Genomic DNA, 13,417 nt, shown 5'->3' with positions numbered 1-13,417 from the left:
TGACTCACCATTCACTTTTGCGCACGCTCAGCTGTTTCCTTTATTGAACAGCAATCGGTCGTGTCTTGTCTCTAATCTTGTTTTCCCCCAGCTCGTTCTGGTGGTTGTTTTTCAGGAGTTGCCGTTTCGAAGTGGTCTTCCCGATTCACCGATTCTGCTTCCCGACTAAGAGTTTGCCATCTGTTCCCAGTGTCGATTCGCACGTCGCCTGACCACGCCTGCTTGACTACACTCTCTCTTCTCCCTTTACAGACACTGTTAACGCCTCGACCGACCCACACCTGCCAGACTACGATTACTGCCTCCTCCCGCATTTCTCCAGCTGTACCGCAGCGTAACTTTGTTGCCTTCAATAAACTGAACTTTAACACATCTGCTCTTGGGTCTTCCATCAGTTCGTGACAGAACACACTGGCCAGCATGGACCCAGCGGATGTTTCAACTTTGCACATGGCCGTGGAGCGGCAGGGGGCGTTACTGGGCCATCATCAGGAAGGCATAATGGCAACTCAGCAGACGGTTGATGCGTTGTCCGCTCTGGTGAATGATCTTTCGTCCCGGATGGAACACACACTATAGCTCGATGCGACCTCTCAAGGACTACCTCCAGAGCGACGGTGAGCCCACCCTTTGCAGAGCATTCCTCACGCAGTGTGAAGTTGTGTTTTCCCTCCAGTCGCGCACCTACTCTTCAGATAGAGCCAGGGTGGCGTTTGTGGTTTCCCTTCTTACCGGACGAACTCGCGAGTGGGGAGCAGCTATGTGGGAGGCACAGGCTCGCTGCAGGCACGACTTTCAGGATTTTAAGGTGGAGATGATCAAGGTGTTCGACCGTTCAGTCTTCGGGAGGGAGGCTTCTCGATGCCTTGCCTCACTGCGACAGGGCAGTAGGTCGGTGATGGACTATTCGATTGACTTTCGTACCCTGGCAGCCACTTGCACCTGGAATACCGAAGCCCTGATGGCACGTTTCTTAGAGGGACTCGTCAGTGAGATCAAAGATGAGATTTATGCCCGGGATTTTCCCGGGGATTTTGACGGACTGGTGGAGTTGGCCATTCGGCTGGATGCGAGGAGAGAGGTTCGTCAGCGAGAACAAGTCATCCTCTACCGTTCAGTTGGATCCGTGGTCTTCACTTCGCAGACCCCAATTTCGGATGAAACCGAACCCATGCAACTCAGCAGACTTCGCCTCTCGGCCAAGGAAAAGATGCGTCGCATAAACGACGGAGTGTGCCTCTACTGTGCGGGACAAGGACACCAAGCGGCTGCCTGCCCGTTAAAAGCCAGCGCTCGTCGGTAAATAGGGGAGTCCTGGCGAGCGGCACCTCCATCTCCCCCATCCTGGGTTCGCGTACCCTTCTACCAGTCGTGCCAACCTGTGCCAATGACTCTTTCTGTGAGTCGGCCCTCAAGGATTCAGGAGCGGATGGCAACTTCGTGGACGAGACCTGGGCTAGTGAGAGAGGGATTCCCCTTTTCCCTCTCCATCCACTCATTCTCGCCCACTCCCTGGACGGCAAGGTGATCAGCACGGTATCATTTACCACCACTTCGGTAGGTCTCATTACCTCCTGCAACCACCGGGAGGAGCTCACTCTCTTTGTCCTAAAGTCTTCTGTCGTTCCTCTTATTTTAGGTCACCCGTGGCTATCGTTACATAACCCCGCCATTAACTGGGCTCAAATTTTGTTTCTGGTTGGAGCGTGTATTGTCATGCTCACTGTCTTGGTTCTGCTTTTTCTTCTGTTCCTTCTGTGTTACAGGATGAACAAGTTGACCTGGCTCGTGTCCCGGAGGTTTACCAAAGCCTGCGAGCGGGCTTCAGCAAGTCCCGGGCCAAATCCCTTCCTCCGCACCATCAGTACGACTGTGCTATCGACCTCCTCCCAGGCACTTCTCCGCCGCGCGGCCGGCTTTTCTCCTTGTCCGCTTCCGAACGGATAGCCATGGAGAAATATTTGAGTGATTCTCTGGCAGCTGGTGTTATTCGTCCCTCCTCGTCTCCGGCCGGTGCAGGGTTTTTTTTCGTGAAGAAAAAGGATGGCTCCTTGCGTCCCTGCATAGATTACCGTGGGCTGAACGACATAAACGTTAAGAATCGTTACCCGTTGCCGCTTATGTCATCGGCCTTCGAGCTATTGCAAGGTTCTTCACGAAACTGGATCTTCGCAATGCTTACCATCTAGACCGGATAAGAGAGGGGGACGAATGGAAGATGGCGTTTAATACCCCTACGGGGCATTTTGAGTATAGAGTCATGCCTTTTGGACTCTCTAATGCCCCGGCCGTCTTCCAGGCGCTCGTTAATGACGTGCTGCGGGATATGATCAATAAGTTCATATTTGTTTACCTGGATGACATTTTAATCTTCTTCTCTCCAGGTGCACATTCAGCACGTCAGGCGGGTGCTTCACCGACTGCTGGAGGACCAGCTGTTTGTTAAAGCGGAGAAGTGTGACTTCCACCGCCAGTCTGTTCCGTTCTTGGGACACATTGCATCATCAGAGGGGATCCACATGGACCCAGAGAAGGTAAGGGCCATTTCCGACTGGCCGCCGCCTGATTCCCGCAGGGCCTTACAACAGTTCCTGGGCTTCGCAAATTTATATCGCCGGTTTATCAGGAACTTCGGGCAGGTGGCGGCTCCCCTCACTGCTTTAACCTCCACCAACAGCAAGTTTGTCTGGCTGCCGGCTGCTCAGAGGGCTTTCGAGGAACTTAAAAGTCACCATCCTCGTTACCCCGGACCCGGCGCGGCAGTTTGTGGTGGAGATTGATGCATCGGAGGTGGGGGTTGGGGTGGTCCTTTCTCAGGTTTCCCGTTGTGACAATAAGTTAGACCCGTGTGCTTACTTTTCCCATCGTTTGTCTCCCACAGAACGGAACTACGATGTCGGCAATCGAGAGCTGCTGGCTGTTCGCTTGGCTCTGGGGGAGTGGCACCACTGGTTAGAAGCATCTACCATCCCCTTCATCGTGTGGAACGATCACAAGAATCTGGAATATATTCGGTCCGCAAAACGGCTGAATTCTAGACAGGCTGGCTGGGCACTCTTCGTCGGGCGCTTCAATTTCGTGCTCTCGTATCGGCCGGGCTCTAAGAATGCCAAGCCGGATGCCTTGTCGCGGTGTTTTACTTCCCCGTGTGATCCGCTCCCACCTGACACCATCCTGCCCTCTGGGTGTGTGCTGGGGGGGGTCGCGTGGGGAATCGAACATCGCGTCAAGCGAGCTTTGAGCGGAATCAAAGTCCCTAGAGGGTGTCCAGCGAATCTACTTTTTGTACATGATTCGGTTCGCGCGGCTGTTCTCCGTTGGTGACACACCTCCAGACTCGTTTGCCACCCGGGCGTCAGAAGATCGCTGGCTGCCTTCCGCCAGCGTTTCTGGTGGCCGGGCATGGTGAAGGACGTCCGTCGGTTCGTGAGTGCGTGCTCGGTCTGCGCCCAAAGCAAGTCCCTGAACGCACCATCGTCTGGGCTGCTCTTACCCCTTCCTGTTCCTTCCCGCCCTTGGTCCCATATTGCGCTGGATTTTGTGGTTGGTCTCCCCATTTCCAGTGGCAATACGGTAGTCCTCACGGTAGTGGACCGGTTTTCTTCCTGGCCTTTCCTAAACTCTGCTAAGTTTGCTAAGGAGACAGGCAGGGCAGTCGTTGATAATTTCTTCCGAAATTCATGGTCTCCCGGAGGACGTGGTCTTCGACAGGGGGCCCCAGTTCGTCTCTTGCTTTTGGCGGGAGTTCTGTCGACAGATTGGCGCTCCTGCCAGTCTGTCTTCGGGATTTCACCCACAGTCTAACGGCCAGTCAGAGCGCGCCAATCTGGAACTTGGCCGGATGCTCCGCTGCCTGGCCTCTCACAATCCTTCTTCTTGGAGTCAGCAGCTTACGTGGGCTGAGTATCCTTACAACTTGTTGCCGGTATCGTCTACTGGGTTATCCCCATTTATGTGTTGCCTCGGTTACCAACCTCCTTTGTTTTCTTTCCAGGCCCCGAAGCTGCGGTTCCCTCGGTCCAAGCATTTATTCACCGGTGTCGCCTCACCTGGAGAAGGGCTAGGGAGGTTCTTCTACGGACCAGGGACCGCACCAAGCTGGCCGCTGACTGTCACCGGACATAGGCTCCCAGGTACATCTGTGGCCCTCTACGAGGGACCTCACTTTGCGCGTCCCTGCGTGCAAACTGGCCCCTCGCTATGTTGGGCCATACCCGATTGTTAAAGTCTTCAGCCCGGTGGCGGTTCGGCTTCGCTTGCCGGGTCCTCTTCGCCGGGTGCATCCAGTCTTCCACGTCTCTAAAGTCAAACCTGTCGGTCGCTCTCCTCATGTTCCCCTGGTTTCTTCCCCGGTCTCCCTCCTCCCCTGATCATTGATGGTGCTCCCGCCTTCAGGGTCAGGAGGGTGCTTGACTCTAGGCGTCGTGGTAGGGGATTCCAGTATCTGGTCGACTGGGAGGGTTATGGTCCGGAGGAAAGATGTTGGGTCCCGGCCCGGGACTTCCAGGACCGTTCGCTCATTGAGGCTTTCCACCTCCGTCGTGCCCCTCTTTCCTCTGGCGCGCCTGGGGGCGCGCCTGGGGGAAGGGGTACTGTCAGGGTTCAGGTTTGACTTACCATTCACTTCTGCGCACACTCGGCTGTTTCCTTTATTGAACAGCAATCGGTCGTGTCTTGTCTCTAATCTTGTTTTCCCAAAGCTCGTTCTGGTGGTTGTTTGTCAGGAGTTGCCGTTTCGAAGTTGTCTTCCCGGTTCACCGATTCTGCTTCCCGACTAAGAGTTTGCCATCTGTTCCCAGTATCGATTCGCACCTCGCCTGACCACGCCTGCTTGACTACGCTCTCTCTTCTCCCTTTACGGATACTGTTAACGCCTCGACTGACCCACGCCTGCCTCCTCCCGCATTTCTCCGGCTGTACCGCCGCGTAACTTTGTTTGCCTTATTTTTTGCCTTCAATAAACTGAACTTTAACTGAAATCTGCTCTTGGGTCTTCCATCAGTTCGTGACACATGAACTCCATCTCTGCTTAGTCTGTGAGTCACTTTTAATGTCTATATGAAAATGCAATATGTAATATAATGGGAAAAATCTGTTTCATAAACAGTCAAAACTTACACATTTGTTTATAACAACTATGCACAACAGGCAACTCTAGCAGATCAGAAAACAAATTACAGTTCCCTATCAAAAGCTACTCTCGATGCTGCGTTTCAAACACTATGGAAGCGATATGCAAATGTGATCGTCTAGCCTTTGGCTACAGTCCTATCTACCCATAGAGAGATACCAGGCATTAGTTTCCATGCTGAACCAGAAAGTGGTTCAGGTTAGGCCAGAAAGTGACAAATCATCACTTTCAAAAAGTTCTAGGTCTCATGGTGGCGGCTTCTACAGTAATACCTCAGTAATGCCTCCTGCATTTGTTTCAATTGTGGCTCAGAGCCAGGGGGTTTCTTCCAAGGGCCAACCCCAGAGGCATATAAGGGTGACGCGCCAGGGGCTTCGCACCCATTCTATGGTTTCCTGTTTGCTGCGAGTTTGCTTAGAGTTTACTGAGAGCGCGTGGTTTGAGCGGGAGCTCTTTCAAATCTAATAATTCTTGTTACATCTTGAAGAATTGTGTCTTAAATTGTTATTAAGCGAGAGTGAAACCCATCCTTAAGTATAGCATAAACAAATATCGTTGTTAAACGTACTGATAAATTATTTGTATCGGATCATTCTGTGTTAGCCCTTAGGCTATTAGCATTACCAGCCTGCATACTGCTTAACTCGCTGTTCTCCTTATTACATCACTAATGGCTAATGCTAATGCTTCAGACGTGTTTGTACCTTTGAGTGCAGATGAGGAAACGCTTGCGCTTCAGTCGGAATTGGAGGCTGTGGAGAAGCAGATCCAGGATTTACTTGAGAAGCAAACACGGCTGCGAGAACGTATAAAGGCGCTGGAAACACCCCGTGCTGAAGCTCGCAAATCCGAGGTAAGTTTTCATCGCGATTATAATACTTCTTCCACTTCTACTCCGCGTGTTTCTCTGCACAGAGCCCAGGCTACGAGAACTCGACCAGCCCAAATGAACACCAACGGCGAAAGGCGCTAGCCAGGACCGGTGAGATGACTCAGCTACCGCCACCGGTCTTCGAGATCCAGACCAGGAACCGCTTTGCCGCCCTCTGCAAGACCGAATGCAACACTGTGATCATCGGAGACTCGATCGTCCGGAACATACGCGCTACATCTACTAAAGGTAAGGTGCGCACTCACTGTTTTCCCGGCGCTCGTGTTCTTGATGTGTCTGCGCAGGTACCTGCGATCCTGAAGGAAAACGCTAACGTCGAAGCTGTCGTGCTGCACGCGGGATAGAACGACGTCAGAATGCGGCAGTCGGAGATCCTGAAGAGGGACTTCAGGAGTCTGATCGAGACGGTATGCAACGCATCGCCCACAGCGAGGATTATCGTATCAGGACCGCTGCCTACCTACTGACGAGGGAATGATGAGTTCAGTAGACTTTTTTCGCTTAATGGTTGATGTCATGGTGTATTGAACAGAAGCTGTTCTTTGTAAATAATTTTGATCTGTTCTGGGAGCGACCTAGGCTCTTCCGCCCCGACGGCCTGCACCCCAGTTGCATCGGAGCGGCTCTCCTGTCCGACAACATCTCGAAGGCGCTAAGCACCGGTTGACTATGTCTCCCTCAGGTAAGTCAAAACTTTAACCATAGTATGTGCGCCTCAACTGCTATAAATGTTACTGCTTCCAAATATATAGAGACTATATGTGTCCCCCGAATAATACTACAAAGTAAACATTTTGGCAAAAGTCAGAGAAAAAATCTGATCGTGATTAAACCTGAAGACAATGTAATAAACAACCCAAACCAATTTATAAAGTTCGGCCTACTTAATATTAGATCACTAAATTCAAAGGCAGTAATTGTAAATGAAATGATCACGGACAACAGTTTTGATATACTCTGTCTTACCGAGACCTGGCTTAAACCAAATGATTATTTCGGCCTAAATGAGTGTACCCCACCAAGTTACTGTTATATGCATGAGCCACGTCCGGTTGGTCGGGGTGGCGGCGTCGCTACAATCTTTAGAAACTTTCTTACTGTATCTCAGAGAACAGAGCATAAATTTAAATCATTTGAAGTGCTTGCGTTGAACATAATTATTCCTAACAAAAGTAAAACACCATTGCTTTCTATTACATTGGCTACGGTGTATAGACCCCGTGGTCCCTATACTGATTTTCTGAAAGAGTTTGCAGACTTCCTATCGGACCTATTGGTTAACGTTGATAAAATACTAATTGTCGGAGATTTTAATATCCACGTAGATAGCGCTAACGATGCCTTAGCACTGGCATTTACAGAACTACTACAATCTTTTGGGGTAATACAACACATTAAAGGACCCACTCATCGATTTAATCATACACTAGACCTGATTATATCTCACGGAGCCGATCTAACCAATATAGATATTATGCCTCAAAGCGACGATGTCACCGATCACTATCTTATAACGGGTACTTTGCGCACGTCAGGAATCAGCCCTTTAACTCGTTATCGACAGGGTAGAACAATCACCTCCGCTACTAAAGATAGCTTCGCAAAGAGCTTGCCAGATCTGACTCCTTTAATAACCATACCAATAAATAAAGAATCGCTCAATGTCATGACCAGGAAATTGGGTAGTATTTTCTCTAATACATTAGAAGCTGTTGCACCTACGAAGTCAAAAAAGATTAATGAGAAAAATATTGCAACATGGTACAATAGCACCACTCGCGCCCTTAAAAGAGAAACTCGCAAACTAGAGCGCAAATGGATAAAATCGCAATTAGAAGTCTTTAAAATGGCGTGGAAAGAGAGGGCAAATTGTTATAAAAAGGCACTAAAAGCAGCAAAGGCTGACAAAAACAATCCAAGGTTTCTATTTAGCACAGTCGCTAAATTAACAAAGAAACACACACCACCTGACCTGGCTATTCCGCCGCACCTCGGTAGCAATGAATTCATGAAATTTTTTACAGAGAAAATCGAAAACATTAGTGACAAAATTTTAAAAACTCAACATTCAAATCTGTCCTATGAATTAGCACCAACCATCGCTCCAAAACAAAGGCTCCAGCGTTTTTCGCCTATAAAACAGGAAGATTTAATTCAATTTATCGCAACCTCTAAACTTACAACTTGCTTATTAGACCCCATACCAGCTAAATTATTAAAAGAGCTACTACCTGTTGCAATTGAGCCCATCTATAACATTATCAACTCGTCAATTAATCTAGGCGATGTCCGAGGACCCTTTAAGATGGCCGTCATTAAGCCTCTAATCAAGAAACCAAACTTAGATCCAAATGAACTTGGAAACTATAGACCGATTTCAAATCTCCCATACCTGTCTAAAATACTAGAAAAAGTAGTGTGCACTCAGTTATGCTCTTTCTTACAAAATAACAACATGCACGAAAAATTTCAGTCAGGCTGTAGATCGCATCATAGCACTGAAACTGCGCTCGTTAAAATTACAAACGACCTGCTTATAGCATCAGATAAAGGTAACATCTCACTCCTGGTCCTGCTTGACCTTAGTGCTGTGTTCGATACCGTAGACCATAACATACTTCTAGATCGCTTACACAATTATACCGGTATTGAGGGACAGGCACTACAATGGTTTAGATCTTACTTGTCAGACAGACATCAATTTGTCCATTTAAATGGGGAATCATCCAATCTAACGCAAGTAAATTATGGATTACCTCAGGGATCGGTTCTGGGACCCGTGCTGTTCTCCATATACATGCTTCCCCTCAAAAACATTATTAAAAAACATGGAATCAGCTTCCATTGCTATGCAGATGATACTCAGCTATATATCTCATCAAGACCAGATGATTCCTCCCAGCTATCCAAATTGGCAGAGTGCATTAAAGATATACAACATTGGATGACCTGTAATTTCCTTCTTTTAAATTCGAATAAAACAGAAATATTACTTATCGGACCAAAGACATGTAAACCAAATATTTCTGATTATAAACTGCAAGTTGAAGGATGTACTGTTACTCCAACAAATACAGTAAAAGATCTAGGCGTTATATTAGACAGCAACCTGTCATTTCAAAATTACATCTCAAATGTCACAAAAACAGCCTTTTTCCACCTAAGAAATGTTGCCAAGTTACAAAATATTCTGTGTGTTGCTGACGCGGAGAAGCTTATTCGTGCATTTATGACCTCAAGACTTGACTACTGTAATGCGCTACTTAGTGGTTGTCCTGCATCATCAATAAACAAACTACAGTTAGTTAAGAACGCAGCTGCCAGAGTTCTAACCAGGTCCAGAAAATACGATCACATAACCCCAATTTTATCAACCCTTCACTGGCTACACATTAAGTATCGTATTGACTTTAAAGTTCTTCTTAAAGGGTTTAGCCCCTACCTACCTAACAGAGCTTCTATCACACTACAACCCATCACGCTCTCTAAGATCTCAAAATGCAGGACTTTTGATAATACCAAGAATAACTAAATCCACCAAAGAGGGTCGAGCTTTCTCATACGTAGCACCTAAACTCTGGAACAGCCTTCCTGACACTATTTGAGGATCAGACACACTCGCCCAATTTAAATCTAGATTAAAGACACATCTTTTCAGCCAAGCATTCACTTAGTGGAAAATATGCTAAATAAACCACCAGGAGATGCTGACATTAGATATTATTTACTAGAATAATTGGATTTATTATATAAAACACCATGTAGTGTGTTTTACCCTTTCTTGGGTTTTTCGTTTTTCCCCTGTAAAGCTGCTTTGGAACAATGCAAATTGTGAAAGACGCTATATAAATAAAATTGAATTGAATTTGTTGTGGAATTTTCTTATTCCTTAATCAAGGTGAGTCAATTTTGACAAACGCAATATACAGAGACATCAGGTACTTTGCAAAGTATTTTATTGTCGTTTAATCTGCATCATAAGCAATGAGCATGGTGCAGAGCAAAGGCGCTCTTTCCTCCTACACCCAGAGTTTATATATGATTAAAACGTGAAAACCCCCTCCCTTTGCCCCCTAGCCAGAATCGCGAGCTGGTTTACGAGAAGTTCCGTTATTCCAAACAGAACATCTTGGCCTCTGCTCGAGGGCAAAGGCAGAGTGGTATGACGTGTATAGAGAAAAACATGATAACATAGAGAAGAAAACATGGATAAAAACTTCATAAACATATAGATAGACACATCAAGAAGCTAGACTAGAAAATTTCCATTACATTCCCCCCTTTTATCATATATGATAACCAAAATCTTTATACTTTGACCATGTAAGATGAGCAACGCCCTTTCTCTTACAGGTTTCATTCTTCTATCTAAACAGTTCTTAAAATCCCACTAGAATTGGTAACACCACCTGCTTCAGCCTTCGTCACTTTCCATATTCTTACTCTCATTTGTGGAATTGCTCCCGTTCCCTCATAACTAAAATTTTTCTGAGTTACAGCTAGTCTAAAACTTTCTCTTTTTCCTTTTTATTTGGCCGTCCCAGGGGACATAATGGCCCACATTTTCAAATTTTGTTGCCTTATCCACCACATCACCTGAGGTACACGTACCTCTACACAAATACATATTTGTTCCCCAGTACCTAGCAGAATTAGGGTAACACTGTCCCTCCCCATACCGTTTTATTAAACTTGGAATATAGTGTTGCACAAAAACAAAATTCTATAATCTCTAATTTCTCGGGGTTCGATGCGTCCCCGACTCGAACAATTGATTCTCCTTTGCGAATCTCCTCCTGTCGTTTGAGTCAGCACGACCATTGCGAAGAGCCATTGTGGATGCCATTTTGATGGCCTACGGTTGGAGTTGCCACTCCTTGGACACCTTTTTTGCAGTGGGAGGCGTGTCTTTCCTACGACTTCCTGGAAGCTGTGTAATGATTTGTCAGCTCCGTTTGCTACTGCTCTTTTGACCTGCACAAACATTTTGAGAGCAAAAAACACAAATACACATTGCCTTGTAACATCCCGCCTTTTGACGCGTGGTCTAGGCCATGCGTCAAAATCGCAAAAGCAGGGAAAAAATGTTCTGGCAAACGGGTGAGGCCATTTGGGCCCCCCAAACATTGTCTGTGTATTTACATGAGCACTCCTTCCAGAGTGCACGCTCAGCTGGTTCTGCAAAATGTTTGCATCTCTGCAAGAGAAAGAATTTTGTTAGTGATTTCTGGAGACAATCTGTCTGTGGCTGATGTTGCTTGCTTTGCTGCAAGGTCAGCTTGTCGGCTTCCTGCAAAAAATAGTTTCAGATACAAAAGTGTGTGTGTCACAGTCACACACAACAATGGCTGATGGTAGAATAATGGCAGATAGCATATCAGCACCCGGTGTGTGATTAAGAATCTTTTTACCATCAGCTTTCAAAAAGTTCCTGTGTTTCCAGAGTGTGCCAAAATTATGAGTTACACCAAATGCATATCTACTCTCTGTGTGAATGTTGACACTTTTACCCTCAGCCAATTCGCATGCGCGTGTGAGTGCAATGGGCTCTGCTGTCTGAGCAGAGAAATGGTCCCTAAAAATGATATCAATTGCTTCTTTGCTTTTGGACTTGCGATGTCTGTAATTGCAGACACGCTTTGCGGACAGCTGTCTGCCGCGGTCAGTAATTTCGTGACCCAAAAAACGAACAAATTGTTTTGCCAGCTGGACTTTGAAGACATTTACTTTGTGTTCTTTTCTCTTATCTTTTAAATTGGAAACAAAAGGTGTGCGCACCGGTAAATTTGGGCATGGCACAACTATGCCTTTTTTGAGAAACTCGTTGAATATTGGCCTTATGCCATTGAGGTCTTCTGATTTGAGGCTTCTGTTTTGAGGGGGTATTGCTGTTTGCGTGGACGAAAATTACCCTTGGGTGTTATCACAACAGGTTCACAGTTCCTAATCAACCAAACATAATATTTTCCTGTTATCAACAGTTGTACGGGCACCTTCCCCAAAATTTATGGTATTTAAATACTCTTCATTAATCTTTTTTGTGTGTGAAAACACTTCAAGTCCCCTTGTTGCTGACAGACAGGCATGATTCTCACGATGGGCGTGCAACAAATTTGAATATTGCACGTCATCCCTTTTAACCCATTCTATGGCGTGCGCATATTTGTCAGCAAAACACCCACAGCTCCCCACACCATTGCAATCAACGTCATGAGGCTCTGTGAGGCAATACATTCTACATCATATTTACGTAATTCAAAACTACATCGTACAGCTGTACGAGCGCTGCACACGGGTCGTGTTGGTATCATGCTCAATCTGTCATCATACACATTATGACTCTGCCCAGCAAATGAATCGGGCAGCAGTCAGACATGAGAAACCTGTGTTGAAATTTGACACTCCCCAACTCGCATTGCACCCTTTTGACATACATTATTTTACATTAGAGCCACTAGCATTTAGGGAAAACACAGCTAGTTTAGACTCTGGCAAATTTAAACACTTCTTGTGAATCACAGTATATTCGTTGCCCCTGAATCTATCAATAATTCAAGCAGTTTGTTGCACACGAGCATTGTGCATTTTAGCAAAGTTCAGAAAGCGGTTTCATTCATCATGGAATGTGAGCTAAGCAGATCTTCATTGCATACAGTAGGAAAAAGCATTTCTTCATTGCATATGCTAAGGGAAATCATACTCACCACCCTCGGAATGATGCCTCACCTCCTCACTTCCATCTACCTTTTCTCTTGACCTCCGTGATCTCCGAGGCTCAGGACAATCTTTCCACCAGTGCCCCAATCTTTTGCAGTTAAAACACTTCTCTGGGTCATAATTACTAGAGGGTTTAAAACCTCCTCTCCCTCGCCATCTTCCTATTCTTCCGTGTTCTCCTCCGATATTCATTAGAGCCATGTGGAGTTCTTTATCTTGTGTGTTTTTCTTCTGAAGCTCTTTCTTGCCTGTTTGTCTTTCGGCATGTACAGCATGACGGACAATCTCACTCATTCTCGCACGATCTGGCTCGATGCATGATTTTTCCACTTCTCGTCTCAGCTCTTCTCTGAGGTTCCGCAAAAAAGTGGATCTGAGATGTCCTTCGAACGGACCAATGTCTGGTCCGTCTGAATCAGGTTGAAGTCCAGAATGTTCTTTAAATACTTCCTCCACAGGCCATTTACCCTGTAACTTTCTCAGGTCAGATGGTTTCAGTTTGACTTTCAACAGTCTCTCTAATTCTTTCATTGAGGGTGAGAATTCTTTGCAAAATGTCAAAAGTTCTTTATACGTCGGTGCTGGTTGCGCTCTTTCCTGCTTTTGACACACCACGGGCTGTGGCATGTGTGGCACTGGTGCTGGTGGAGACACTGGTGGGGGCACTGGAGCTGCCT

At 46.6% G+C, this 13,417-nt stretch overlaps 1 protein-coding gene across 2 annotated transcripts in view; it reads left to right on the top strand.

The window, feature by feature from the left end:
• rabgef1l (RAB guanine nucleotide exchange factor (GEF) 1, like) overlaps nucleotides 1-13,417 on the top strand; it is a 45,206-nt gene that overhangs the window by 22,633 nt on the left and 9,156 nt on the right. The window contains exons 2-4 of one of the 2 annotated variants that reach the window (XM_079481086.1): nucleotides 5,848-5,984; nucleotides 6,047-6,430; nucleotides 6,603-6,705. The gene's annotated coding sequence lies outside the window, so the exon portion shown is untranslated. Of the gene's footprint in view, nucleotides 1-5,847; nucleotides 6,505-6,602; nucleotides 6,706-13,417 lie in introns of both variants that reach the window. The other variant, XM_079481085.1, reaches the window with a different exon arrangement.

The sequence above is a fragment of the Barbatula barbatula genome (genome assembly GCF_947034865.1).
Source record: "Barbatula barbatula genome assembly, chromosome: 19".
NCBI classification, from domain to species: domain Eukaryota; kingdom Metazoa; phylum Chordata; class Actinopteri; order Cypriniformes; family Nemacheilidae; genus Barbatula; species Barbatula barbatula.
This window is presented reverse-complemented; position numbering and strand designations above follow the sequence as displayed.